The sequence below is a fragment of the Rhinolophus sinicus genome, chromosome 15 (assembly GCF_057876585.1).
Source record: "Rhinolophus sinicus isolate RSI-liver-muscle chromosome 15, RSI-T2T, whole genome shotgun sequence".
NCBI lineage: Eukaryota > Metazoa > Chordata > Mammalia > Chiroptera > Rhinolophidae > Rhinolophus > Rhinolophus sinicus.
The window spans coordinates 49627829-49641144 of NC_142515.1; the positions used below are offsets into that span (position 1 = coordinate 49627829).

General features: G+C 54.1%; 1 protein-coding gene across 5 annotated transcripts in view; it reads left to right on the forward strand.

Annotated features, from left to right (window-relative positions):
* Positions 1–2653: 2653 nt before the first annotated feature.
* CHST3 (carbohydrate sulfotransferase 3) overlaps positions 2654–13316 on the forward strand; it is a 37525-nt gene continuing 26862 nt past the window's right edge. The window contains exons 1-2 of one of the 5 annotated variants that reach the window (XM_074339568.2): positions 2654–3395; positions 7274–7359. The gene's annotated coding sequence lies outside the window, so the exon portion shown is untranslated. Of the gene's footprint in view, positions 3396–4802; positions 6096–7273; positions 7360–13316 lie in introns of those variants that run through there. The other 4 variants (XM_019745982.3, XM_074339570.2, XM_074339569.2 and 1 more) reach the window with 4 other exon arrangements.

The following is a 13316-nucleotide window of genomic DNA, read 5'->3' on the forward strand; positions in this document are numbered from 1 at the left end:
ATCAGACCAGGAGAATTGAGAAGAGCCAGAGAGAGAATGCTAGCAAAGCAGAAGTGAGTCTTTTATCATCTCAGAAGTGACATCCCATCACTTTTGTTGTATTCTATTCATTAACAGCAGGTCACCAGGTCCAGAAACACTCAAAGGGACGGGATTACACAAAGGTGTGAACGTGTGTGTGTGTCTCATTGGGGACCATCTTAGAGTCTGTTTACCACAGAGCTCATGTCTCTTTATTCTCTTCTAATCTGGAATGGTGTTTGTTTTTTTTGTCTTTCATGTCCTTACATCTTAAATATTATAGGCCAATTGTTTTGTAAATGTCCTCGGTTTGGGTTTTTGTGATGTTTCCTCATGACTAGATTCAGATGATGCATTTGGGGGCAGGAATATTTCATACTCAGCATTGTGTCCTTCTCAGCATATCACATCAGAAGGCATATAATGTAGGTGTGTCCTATTCTTAGTGACCTTAACTTGAATTGCTTGGTTAAAATGATACTCAGGCACCCATATTTTTAACCATTCTACAATTTTGCCTCTGGCCTGGAAAGTCCTTTCAATTTTCCAAACAGGGTAAAAAAACAACAACAAAAAAACCCAAACAACAACAACAACAACAACAACAAAAAAACAGAACAAAAACTGACTGAGACCAGTTCTCTTGTCAGAACAATTGTGGAAAGAAGTTGAGCCTAGATACTATCAGGACGAAAATTCCCAATGTCGTGGATCAGACATTTATCCTATAACTCTCATTTGCACCCAAGAGACCCTCACTGAAGGCCCAGGTATTGGCTATGATGCCAGCCTGAAACTCGGGGAATGAATACCCTTTCACACACTTTTCTTTCAATTGCTTGTCCCTTCACCTAGAAAACCCTGTCTGACCTCTATCTTCTACCTGCCGAACTGAACTCATCTCTTAAACCCAGGCCTGAGGTCTTCAGCTTCAGGAATAAGGCTGCAGCATTGCACAATTCCAAGGGCCAACAGTCACATCACATTCCGTGTGCCCTGTGTCTCCTGGAGTTGTGGTACAAGCCTCTGGTCTTGTTCTGGAAACACCCACACCACCCCAGCGTCACCTCACATAGACCATTGTATCACTAGTATTTATTTAGACACAGGTCTGCCTTCTCTGGACAGAAGGTGGGACTCAGTCGTGTTTACCTCTGTGGGCCCCAGTATCCAATATGTCTTCAACTAGTGTTGGGTGAACACAGGCATTTTCCAGTGACCAACTGTGCTCCCCCTCCCCACCCCTACCTCAGTAGCACAGAATCCCATTCTCCATAATCTGGTGGTGACACAGTTCTAGGTTTCGGCCTTTGTATCCCTCTGAAGTGCATCACCAAGTTCTGGCAAGAAAATCCGACTCCCCATGTCCCACAGGCCTCCCTTATAAGGCCAGCAGGTGCAGTTAAATGACAGATTTGTGAGGCTGACCCAGAGACCTTCCCTTCTCAGAAGAGGTGATGGAGTCTGGAGAAACCCATGTGTGAAGATACGGGCTCTGAAAACCTGTTGGAGAGCACGCAGGCTGATCCAGGGCAGAGGCCGGGCCCCTGTGGATGGGACGGTGGGACCAGCCAGGAGATGCAGATATGGAGAGAGGTCTTCAGGGAGCTCACCCAGGAGGTGAGCTGAGGTCTGAATTCTCACCAAATCTCTGGTCCCCTATAGCAGGTCACAGAACTGTTAATAGAACCGAAGCACCCAGTTGGGTTTTTCTGCTAAAAGAGAAACCGAGGTCTCCCTCACAGTCTGGAGCACTTGGCCCAGGCGCCCTCCAGCCCACAGCCTGGGGGAAACTTGGGCTGGTCTGGACCCACATAATGAACGGGGACCTCTGCCTTCCCCCTCCTGTAAGGACCAGCTCCTGGGAAGGCCCAAGTCATGCTTAATTCTATTTGGGTTTCTCAGGAACAAATGTTGAGAATGACAGAGGGGGGAACAAGTGCAAATGCTGAGGGTTTTGTTTTTTTTTTGCCTTTTTGGATTCTATTTCTCCTTTACAGGGAATGACTTATTGCGTCTAAAACCAATTCCCATTAAATGCCAGGACCACTGTCATAGAGAGGCCTGAATTATTAGCTCATGCTGCTCAATGCTGGGGCGCTCAGGAGAAAAGCCTAGCAAGTCAGAATCCAAGTCTGGGAGTGTGCACATCCACAGGGTTCCTGCAAGTAAGAAGGAGGCTCGATTTGCTTTGCGTTCCAATTCCGAGCCCTTCCGCGTTCCTGGTGAAGCTTTGTACCCCCGAGTCCAGCAGGGCATTGCCCCACGCTCTGGAGGCGACAGGGACCCTACTCATCTAGCAGCCCCTGGCCGGAGGCACCAGCTACCCGAGAGGGTCAGACCATAATGTGAAGTGGCTCCACGTGGGTCCACATGGACCCCGCTTCCTTCTCCCTTCCAGGGGCTTGCATGCGGGGAGCCCTGGACTGGCGAAACCAGAAGGCGCAGAAGGGCGGGTGGGTGACTTGGGACCGCCCAGAGAGGGGGTGTTGTGGTCTTTGGAAGCCCGAGGGACCGTCATTTGGACCACTGGTCCCCCCGGGGGGTGGGAGTGAAGATCCCCCCCACCGCAGAGATGGCGGAGAACCCTCACAGCCAGAGGGGTCTCTCTGCGGAGGAACATGATGAGAGGCTGGTAACTGGCTGGGCTGCTCCGACGGGGTGAAGCCGCGACCATCTCCACACCGCATCTCCCCACCTACCCACCCAAGACCCAGGAGCTCCTCCCAAGACTCTCTGGGAGGGGTTGGGGGTCCGAGCGGCTCCAAGCGAGTCCCCGGGGAGAGGCGGGCAGAGGTGCAGCGCCGGGAACAAAGGCCCAACGAAGGGTCCCGGAGAGCACGGCTCCCCGGGGGCGGGCCCCCTCACCCAGCCCCTCCGCTCCTCCCTCTCGTCCTCCACTTCCACCCGGAGGCCCGGCCCGCGCGGAGCCCGAGCTGCGCCAAGTTCGCCAACGGTTCCCAAGTTACGGGCGCGCAGGGGTGGGAGCTGGGTGGGGTGAGGAAGAAGAGGAGGAGAAGGAGGGCTCCCCGGGCGCCTTGGACGCAGTTCAGGAATCCGCCGCCGCCGCGAGCTGCTCGCCGGCTCGGGCCCGAGCGGGGAGGGCGCCGGGCAGCACCGATCGCTTGCTCGCTCGCTGCACAGGACGGCGCCCGCCTGGCGCCGCTTCCCGCCCGGCGTGAGAACCGGCCCCGCCGGGCCGCGCCTCCCTCCCATCCTCCCCGCCGCCGCCCCGGGGGAGGGCGCAGAGCCGGGGCCGCGAGGGAGCTGGTTCTACCGAGAGGAGGGAAAAGTTGTGAGCGGATGCTGCCGGCGCCGGACCCCAGCCGCGAAGAGTCGGGTCCTCCCCGGCCGGAGAAGGCTTGGAGGCTGGGGTAAGTTGGGCGCTGGCGTCCCGGAACCGCCTCCGGGGCCGGGAGGAGGCCGGCTGCCCAGCCGTGCGTCCCTTACCTTCCCCGGCCCGCGCACCAAACTTTGGAGGAAGAGGGGAAGAAACAGGGAGGGGAAAGGAGTTCCCGGCTCCGAGAAAATTCCACGTAGGCACCCACATTCCAGACGCACTGCACCCAGATTCACAACTGCCAGGTACACACAGCTCATCATCACTGAAGCCACAAACAGCACGCACACGCTCTGAGCACGCGCCACACGAACCAGGCGCGCCACACGGACCAGCCACAAGCCGAAGACCGAAATGTGCAATTCCGGGAACGCGGGGACTTGGATCTTTAGACCAAGCGTGTCCTCCTTCCCTTAAATAAATCCATGGTCTCTGCTGCTCCTGCAGTCCCCAGTGAAGACCGCCAAAGAGCGACGGGGAGGGGTGGCTCTGCCTCGTCTTTGGAAAGTCGTGGGCAGGACCCGGAGGCCGAGAAGTGGGGAGGGGAAAGCAGACATTACAATCGCTTCTCTGGGTACATCAGGAGCGAGTTTGGTGTGAAAACTCGATGTCTGGGTGATGTGTCTGGGTGTGGGCAGCCCTTCCGGAGGTGAGGCGAGGTGGGGGAAGAGGAGGGAGTGATTCATAAACTCAGACCTGGCGTGCTGGAGTCTGTGAGCAGAGTGGAAAAGGCTGGCAGGCTGGTGCTGAGCTGGACAGCTGGGTAGTGGCAGTGACAGGGCCTGTGAAGGAAGCACAGACCCTGCCCCCAGCGGATGTGCTTCCACAGAAGAACTTGCAGGGGGATGCTGAGGAGATGCCAGGCCTGGGTGTGGATGTGTAAAATGGGGTGGGAGATGTTTAAGATTCCAATTTTACGGAGAAATCAGGGTGGTTCTGACGCCGTAGTTATTTTCATTGCACCTGAAGTTGTGTTTGTTTTCAGATGCCTGGGTGTCCTGGGGCCCCAGGATGTTTCAAGGATTGTCCTGGACCTAGCACAGTGAGTGGCACATAGTGGGTACTCAGTAGTTGTTTCATGAGTAACGACACCACTGACGTATATCAGTTAAGGACTCACTATGTGCCAAGCCTGGTGGCCTCAGCTGGGTTGGAATTGGTCTTGCTGAGGGTCCTGGGTGGTTACAGGGAGCCCTGCCTAATCGGGTTGGGAAAGTGGCCCAAGCAGTTTGTTCGACTGTGCCCTGTGGGCTGGCCATTGGGGACTTGAGTTTCATCATGGCCTCTGCTCCCCTAAGAAAGACAGCAGGAAAGTCTCCATTTTGGCAGCTGGCTAACCTGGGGGTGGTATTGGGTGTTTGTACCTGGCTACTGCGGGCCTGGCTGGAAATGGGTCTCATGAAGAGTCTAAGAGCTGTGTCCTCCAGCAGGGGCTTGTGTCCGTGGTGGCAGCAGGTGGAGGGGTGGTCAGAGTTCCTGCACTGAGCATCAAGTGGGGACCTCTGCACCAGCTGGCTTGAGCTTCCCAGAGGACCAGCAATGTCTCATGACCTTGGAACTGGGATTGCAAGCAGTCTTGGGAATGATTCCCTACTGGCATGGGATTGAGAGCGTGCAAGGATGTGAGGGCCATGTAATCGCAAAGAAATGTGTCATATCCCCACCCCTGGCCCTTTGTGACTAGGTTCAGTGTGCAATTCAAGCTTCTAAATGGTCTTTAGGCTGAAATTAGGAAAGAATGTGGACAGCACCCAGGACGGTGGCACCAGAGAGATGCAGTGATCTGGGCTTGGCCACCCACAGTTTCAGGTGGAACACTGTGGCCAGTCCTTTCCTAATATTACCTTTCCACGTTCATCATGTCTCTGTGAATTAAGAGCTCTACGTACATACATTTTCTCATGAAGCCCTTACATACCTGTGAGGTTAGCATTTTATCACCATTTTATAAATTAGGAAGCTGAGGCTCAGGAAAGTTAAGTACTGTAACTTTTTCAAGGGCACACACCTAATGAGGGACAAAGCCGGGATTTGAACTGGACGGTCTGACTCTGGACCCATGCTGTCTCCACCAAGCTAGGCTGTCTCTAAGGTCCATATTGGTTCTCCATGGCAACAAGGAAGCAACACCGATGCGCTTATTAACATGGTCCTGGGGCCTCTGACGGCAGTCTTCTTTTTCCACACACTCTGCCCAGCCCGGGTTACGCCATGGGCCATGGGACTCAAAGGCTGGTGGTACCAGGCTGCTAGAGTGGATCTGGAGTCAGGAAACTGGGGATTTGAGAATGATTACAGGGAGATGTTACAGTAATTCCAGTGAGAAATAATTCGCTGCTTATCTGAGAAGTAGGGACAAAGCACAGTTTGGGTTTGGGAGAAATTGCCAGGTAAACATTCTCAAATGGATTACTATATAGCATCCAAATGGGATACTACATATCCCATCCCACGTGCCCTGGAGAGCTAGACTGCTCTACGGTGTCTGATTTTCAGGAGAGCCGGGGTAGCGAGGTGGGGGGGCAGTGAAAACCACATGGCTCACCTGGTCTCCAGCTCATGCCTTCTCACACGTGCCCCACAGAGGGACAGTGGTTCCTACCTCCATTTTACAGATGAAGAAACGAGGCTCAGAGAGGTACAGTGGATGCCCGTGGCCCTGGAGCTGGGGACTGCAAGCCATGCTGCCTGCAGGCCCCTGCAGGCACTCAGGGGCAGCCATGCTTTCAGTCTGGTTGGTATTCTATACCGCCTCAAAGGCCAAGAGGGATTAGTCCTGTTGGGGTAGGGTTCTCATCGCTCGGCCCACCCCCACCTCTGCCCCACGAACCTCTAATACAGGTGTCCATAGTACAGGAAAAGCTGGCGACCTTAAACAGGGAGCACCACCCAGAGGCCCAGCCCACCTCCCATAGGTAGCCCACCTGGGTGCATTCTGAGAGCCTTTGCAGGGTGCCGAAGTCCCTCTCCCCGCCTCCATTGTGGAGCGGACATGCTATCAGGATGGAAGTGGGGGAGAAGCTGCCCCACCCGAGGGACAGGGGCTATTCATCTTTGTACCCCTGGCTCTACCCCGGTATCTGACACATGGAAGTTCTTGGGAACGTTGGCAGATGATGGGTGAAAGCCAAGGACAGGCTGTGAGTCCTTCTGCTGGGAAGTCGCAAAGCAGGGGAGCCAGGGGAATCTTAGCCAGGAGGAAACATTCAGAGAGGTCTCTGCCCTTCATGAAGTCACACAGGAGGAAAGGAAAACAGCTCTCTTTTCATTCCTTAAACAGAAAGACTTGTCCTTTTTTTTCCTCTGATGCCTAAACAAATTATACAATGCTGCTTGTCCTGCCCTGCTATGTGGATTTCACAGCTGGATGTGGGGTGGTCCCTGGCTGACTGGACAGTTTGTTCTGTGCTTGAAGGTGGACACACTCAGCCTTCATCTCCATCGCCTCGAATCTGGCCGGTTGCTCCTGCAACCCCCACCCCTAGCGTGGAGGGAGGGGGCAGGCAGGACATGGCAGCCCCTGACCACCAGTACCGTCATGTCTGCCTGCATCCCTGCCATCCCTCGCCACAAAGATGGCTGTGTGCTGAGAGGCTGTGGGTTTTTCTGGGCCCTGGGAAATTTATCACTAGGGGTCCAGAGAACTCTCTGAGAAGGTTTTGCTGGAAAAGTGTGGAAAATAAATAAGCCAGTTCCCAGCTCAGCCTCTCCTGAATGCCACAAGTAAACAAGCATCTCAGAGGCCAGCCTGGAAGCTGTTTTGGCCTCCCGTCCGGTGGCTACACCTGGCTCCCTGGTTGCCTTCTCCTGCTCTCTTCTTCCTGCCCCCTCCTAGTCCAGCCCCTCCTCTTGACTTTGGGAGCTTCAAAAGTCAGAGAACACACCCATCATTGGTCTGTCCTTGTGCTGCAGGACGCTGGCACACAGGCGGCTGGGGCAGGAAGAGCGTGCTGGAGAGAAGACTGCGGCGGGTTGCAGCTCAGCCTTGCTCCATCTGAGTAAGTCTCCCAGTCTCGCCCGGCTTGGGCGAGGCACAGGGTGGTCTCTAGGTTGCTGAGTTTGCCTTTGATGACAGAGAATAGTGACTGTTTTCCCCAGTTTTGTGGCATCTGAGGAAGCTCTTTACATCATGAACGTTGGTTTAGAGTGGATAGACCAAAGCCGGTTTTCCCTGTCGTGATTCTCCAAGGTGGGGTTCACATGTGAAGAAACCCTGAAAAACCATACATTTACGTTATAGGGTTTCCTGGACTCACTAGAATGTAAAGGTTGTTTGCTTTTAACTACAGTCATATCAGCTTAGGCCTTATCAGCTTACCGTGCTGGGGGTGTGAGTTCACACCAGTGGTTTCAAGAAGCTCGAGCACTGTGTCTGTGGGGTAGGAGGGAGCAGATTCACGATAATTTAATAACTTCAATGAATTCAGTCGCTCCACTCTAAAACCCAGTACCCAGTGAGAAGGGGAGAACCAGAGCTCTGGGGTGGGGGCAGTCCCCCCGGAAGGGTTGGCAGCTGAGGGCCTCTCTCCCTGACCCAAGGAGTGGCTGAGGGGCCTTCTCACTGGATGTGGCTGTGCTGAGCTGGGTCAGCACACAGAAACCTCTGGGATCCGGGGAGCGGGGAGCGGGCACTGCCAGAAGGCTGTGGGTGCTGCCTCCGGGTGGGGAGACACTTTGTCTCACTGTTGTCAGGCTGCTAAGAGGGAACTCAGTGCATAGCTTGCAGCCTTGGTGGGAGAGGCTACAAACCCACGTACTCACAGGCCACCACACACATTGTCATGGGCTGAAATACACACACACTGAGATATAACCCCTACACACAACTATTTCTATAAACAGCCAGGCACATTATACACCGGAACAACATTTGTAGGCACAAGCACATGCACACACCCACTCACACACATACAGATACACAAACACAGGGGACACACTCATTCTAAAAAACAAGCTATAGAATGGTTAAGAGCACATACGCTAAAGCCAGAATGCCCACAGCACTGCTCAGTAACTATGTGACCTTGGGCAAGTTACTTAACCTCTCTAGGCCTTAGTGTCCTAATTGGTAAGAGGGGGTTGCTAGGTCATAGGTAACAGGGCCGTAAGTGAATTAATATCTGTGAGTTTAGAAACGTGCCTGTACATAGTGAGTGCTAGGCTTCTCTATGATGAAAATTGTTTTATCAGAAGCCTGTACAGCTTAGATGTTTGTCAGCCTCCTCTTTAGATCGACCTGCTTTCCAGCTGCCCTGTGTGTATACACGTGCCTATTCACACATGCTCTGCCCATGTCTGTACTTGTGAGCCCACACAGCTACCTGAGATTTGGCCCCGGGCCTCTCCCACTCTCTTCCCCACTTCTCTCTTCTCCCTTCCCTTCCAGCTGCCTCACCATCTGCAGGATTCTGGAAAGTGCTAAAGTGTCTGAGCCAAAGCAGCGCTATCTGAGGAAATATTGTGAAAACAAACTGGGCCTCCCTCTGGCTGAGACTGCGCTGATTTTCAGCAAAGAATTTCACAACTCTGACCACACGGGCAGGCGGGGCTTCGGGGTGGCCCCTGGCTCTCCTCTGGAGAAGGCCTGTTACAGCACGGTTAAGAGCAGACATGCCTGAAGAGGCCCGAGATTAGAACCTAGAATCTCTGAATCAGCATCAGAATGGGGAAGGCATTGTCACAGGGGATGAAGAACCGAAACAGCCCTGACCACAAAGGTCAGACACCCTGTCTTATTTCTATTCTGAGAGTGGTGATTTTTCTGTTACTTTTCGTCATCGCTTTGCACCTGGTCCAGGTACCCAAGGATGGGGCGCACAGGAAATAGTGGTGATAACAACCAGCGTGCGTGGCCCGGTACTTAGCACCTCTCGGGCCTGTACTCACTGAGTTCTTACCTCTTGAGGTAGGTGCCACAGTTACTGCCATTTGACAGATGGGCACACAGAACCAGACAGGCAGAAGGAGTCGCCTTCTTCCCACAACCAGTGAGTGCAACCCTGGGCTGAGCCCTGCAGGCAGGTCCAGAGTCAGTGCTCACCCCCTGCCACGATATCGCCTGTATGTGTGTGTGTACGTCCTGCTGGGGCTGCAGCCCGAGACGACGAATGGCACACAATAACTTTCTTATTTTTTATTTCGTAACTGTGGCCAGGACGTGCTGCTGGGTCAGGCCAGGTAACTGTGGGGAGGCTGGCTTCAGAGGTAGCCACAGCGCCTGTGGGCACTGCCACTGGATGTTTTAGCCTCGTCTTCCCCAGGCTGACCTAGGCAGGGCATTTCTGACAGTACGGCAGCCTCGTTTGCAAACCCGGCCATCTGCTCATTGCTGCTCACCCTTGGCAATGACCCGGTCTCAGGAAGTGGTGTAGGTGGCAGCAGGAGGGATTTAAATGAACAAAGAGGAAGTGGCAGAATGGGGACTCCATCTCCCCGATGGCCATTCTAGCAAGACAGAAACCCCACCCTGAAGCAAGCGCTGAACTGCCCAGGACACCTGGTGGCTTCCATGGGCCCTGTGACTTCCAGTGAATATTCGCCCCCAGCCTCTTCTTTCACCAGCCCTCACCTTGTTTTCAGTGTCCCAAGTTTGAAACTGTCCTCATTTCCTATCTGCACGTGTCCTGCTCTCTGTAGCCTTTCCAGCTGCTGAGCACACGCTCTTCCTTCCTTTCTTGTGGCCAGCTCCCATTCATCCTCAGGCCTCGGCTTGGATGTCGCCTTCTGGAAGCTGAGCTCAGTGGCCCTCCCTGTGGCAGCCTGCATGTCCCCCTCATCACACTTTCCCCAGCTGTGTTGCCATTGCTGGTGTCACGGTCTGTGCTCTCCACTGGGTCTGAGCTCTGCGAGGCAGGACAGCATGTGCTTTGTTCCCCTTTGTGTGTGTTTAGCACAGGCGCCCCCCCCCCCCCACACACACACACGCATGCAGTGAATACCCATACGCAACTGTGGAACCATGAGCGATGAATGGGACGCGGGGCCCTGGGAGGAAGGAGGCGTGGATCTGCCCTTCCAAGAGCCACTCGCTGAGCTGTTGGGACAGTGCCCATCTTCCCAGGACAGGATGCTCCTGCTGGGAGGGATGTGTTTCTGGGCAGAGGTGGTGGCTGTCGTGGTGAGTGGGAAGGGGCAGCTGACTTGGACCAGAGGCCCTGTATGGGACAGGGACAGGAGGGGAGAGTAGGACCCTGAGCAGATGGCCTCTTGCAGTCGTTACCCTGTGGGCATTGGGCTAGGAGCCTAAGGATGGGCCTGAAACCCTCTGAGAGTCCCCTGTGAATTAGATGGGCTGGTGGGTGATAGCACTATGGGCCCCCCTACACAACCCCTCCAGCAAGGGCTTCTCAGTCCTGTCCCCTTTGTGGATGGACATGAGTTCAAGCTCTCTAGGGTTCAGCCCTGATCCCCAGGCAATGCAGGCCTCCCATGCCTGAGTCCTTTCCCCTGAGCAAAGAGAAGGAAGCCCAGCTGGCAGGCTGCCTCCCTGAGGGTGGTTCCAGCTGCAGCCCTTGAGCTGTCCTTGCAGACGTGTGGGGCCCTGAGTGTTGCATTCTCCTCCACACCACCTGCGGAACACGTATGAGGGTCAGGGCATCACCCATCCAGGTACTGCATACCTGTTCATGCCTGACACTGTACAGGGTGGGCTGGGGGTAGCAGAAGGCACCCCCAGGCTAGAAGAGGAGAGCAGACCAGCACAAATAACAACCTTGAGTCCAACTGTGATGAGCCTACAAGGTGGACCTGAGGGAAGACCTGGGGAAGGCTTCATGGGACATGGGTATTCCAGTGCAAGAAGGAAACCTGGGCACAAGCACTGGGATGGCAGAGTTCAGATCAAATGCAGAGGATGGTGAGGAGTCCCGCTGGAATGAACTGGAACTTGTAGGACGCAGAGAAAGAAGAGAGAGATGACGTGGGATAGAGTTGTGGTTACATATGCAGGCTCTAGAGCCAGGCTGCCTGCGTGGTGGAAACACCGCTCCCCACTTACTGACTGTGTGACCATGACCAAGTTGCTTAACCTCTCTGTGCCTCAGTTTTCTCATCTGTAAAATGGAGATACTACTAGTACCCACCACATGGGAGTGATAGGAGAATAAAATGTTTTTCTATACAAGTGTTTAGAGCACTTCCTGGTACCCACTGACCATCAAAAAGAATGTGGTATTATCCCCCCCCCCCCGCCTTTTTAAATGCAACAGGAGAAGTAAACTGAGGTCAGATCATAGAAGCCCTTGAATGCCATACTTTCCATTTGCTAAGCACCTGCTGTGTGCCAGATGCTTTACAGACATTCTCACTAAGTCCCACACAACCCAGCAAGGTTTTTAGCAATGTCTGTTTCACAGATGAGAAAACCGAGGCTCAGAGAGGCAGAGTAATCCACCCAAGGTCACTCAGCATGGAGGACTCAGAGGCAGTAATGAAACCCAGGTTTGTCTGTCCTTGGATCTTCCTTCATTGTGGAGATTGGACATGACAGAAGCAGCCTGGGGATGTGCCCTGGGCTGGGGTCGCAGCCAAGAGCAGAGCATGGATGCTGTAACCATGGGACCCTGGGGCAAGGGAGGGCAGGAGGTAACAGAAGGAGAGATGCTCGGCAGGGAGATGGGAGACCGTGAGTCCATAGCACACAGCTCACCATTCACAGTGCAGGGGCAAGCCATTGAGTCATTCTGGGAAAACATGACATCACTGAGTCTCACTGTCTGCTGCCCACTGCCCACTTGCCAGTCTGCCCTCTAGTTCTTCTGGTGCCTTTGTGCCACAAGGGGACCCTCACATCCCAGGTGGCAGGATGAGGTCAGCTTCAGGCTTCCTGTCCGGGTTCCCCTCCCCAACCGCTGTCTCCCGCTTTCCCACCCCTCCCCTCCTGACCTGGGGCCTCCCACCCCACCCCTACTCATACACCTGGCTGAGGCAGGAGCCTCTGGAAGTGGTGATGGGCAAGAAGAACTTCCAAAAGGGCCTCCATACCAGGCCTCTGGTTGGAATTCTGGGTGTGGTGGGGACAGCTCAGGAGCCTGTGTCAAACTTTGAGAATGGTGTTTGCTATTCTCTTGGAATCACTTTTTAAAAAGAAAGCTTGGCTGAACTGTGTGCTCAGCACTATGCCAGGTCCCAGAGGCCTTTGCCTTTCTGGAAGGTACTATTGAGTAATCTCAGCGCTCTTGATGAACTAAGCATCCTCAGGCTAAGTGATTTATTTGGATCATTCTGCTTGCATGAGGTAGCTCCATTTTCCAGATGCAAAACTAAGGCCCAGAGAGGTTAGGTGACTTGTCCAAGGTCACACAGGCAGAATTCAAACCCTTGACTATTCAATTCCAGATGTACCTATGTATGCTTTTAGCCACTCCACCATCCAGCTGTAACTGAAGCCACCAGAGAATCACAAGAGGTGAAGTACTGAATCTGTGCCTGCCACATGGTGTGGTGCAGACAGGAAGTGCCAGGGAGTTTTCATCTCAGAGTGTGGATCACTTACCAAAACTTCTTGGAGACTGTGGATCCATTTAGGAGGTGGCAGAGAGTATTCAGTTCCTTGGCCATGCAAACCCTGCATTCGTGGCCTTTTGGGATAAGACTCTCCCCTCTGGAAGGAGCGCTGGGGCTCAGGGGGCGCCTGTCCTGTTTTTGGTGCGCCAGACCTGGAAAAGGAATATGAGTCAAGCAAGAGGCTGAATGCCAGCTTCCTTAGCCCAATCTGTTGGCACAGGACGCCAGGCTGCCACAGCTACTGCTGTGACTCCCCTCCAGCCTGTGCCACCCACCCTGCAGCAGCTCAGAGGAGGCCCCAGTGACCAGCCCTGCACTGAGTGTTGAGGGAGGCCTGATTATCCCCATTTTCCTGGTGAGGACACCGAGGCTTAGGGAGGTTTTCTGGGTCCCCTGAACTACCTGGGCTGGAAAGGGGAGGAACCGAGACTTAAGTTTTCCTGCAGATAGA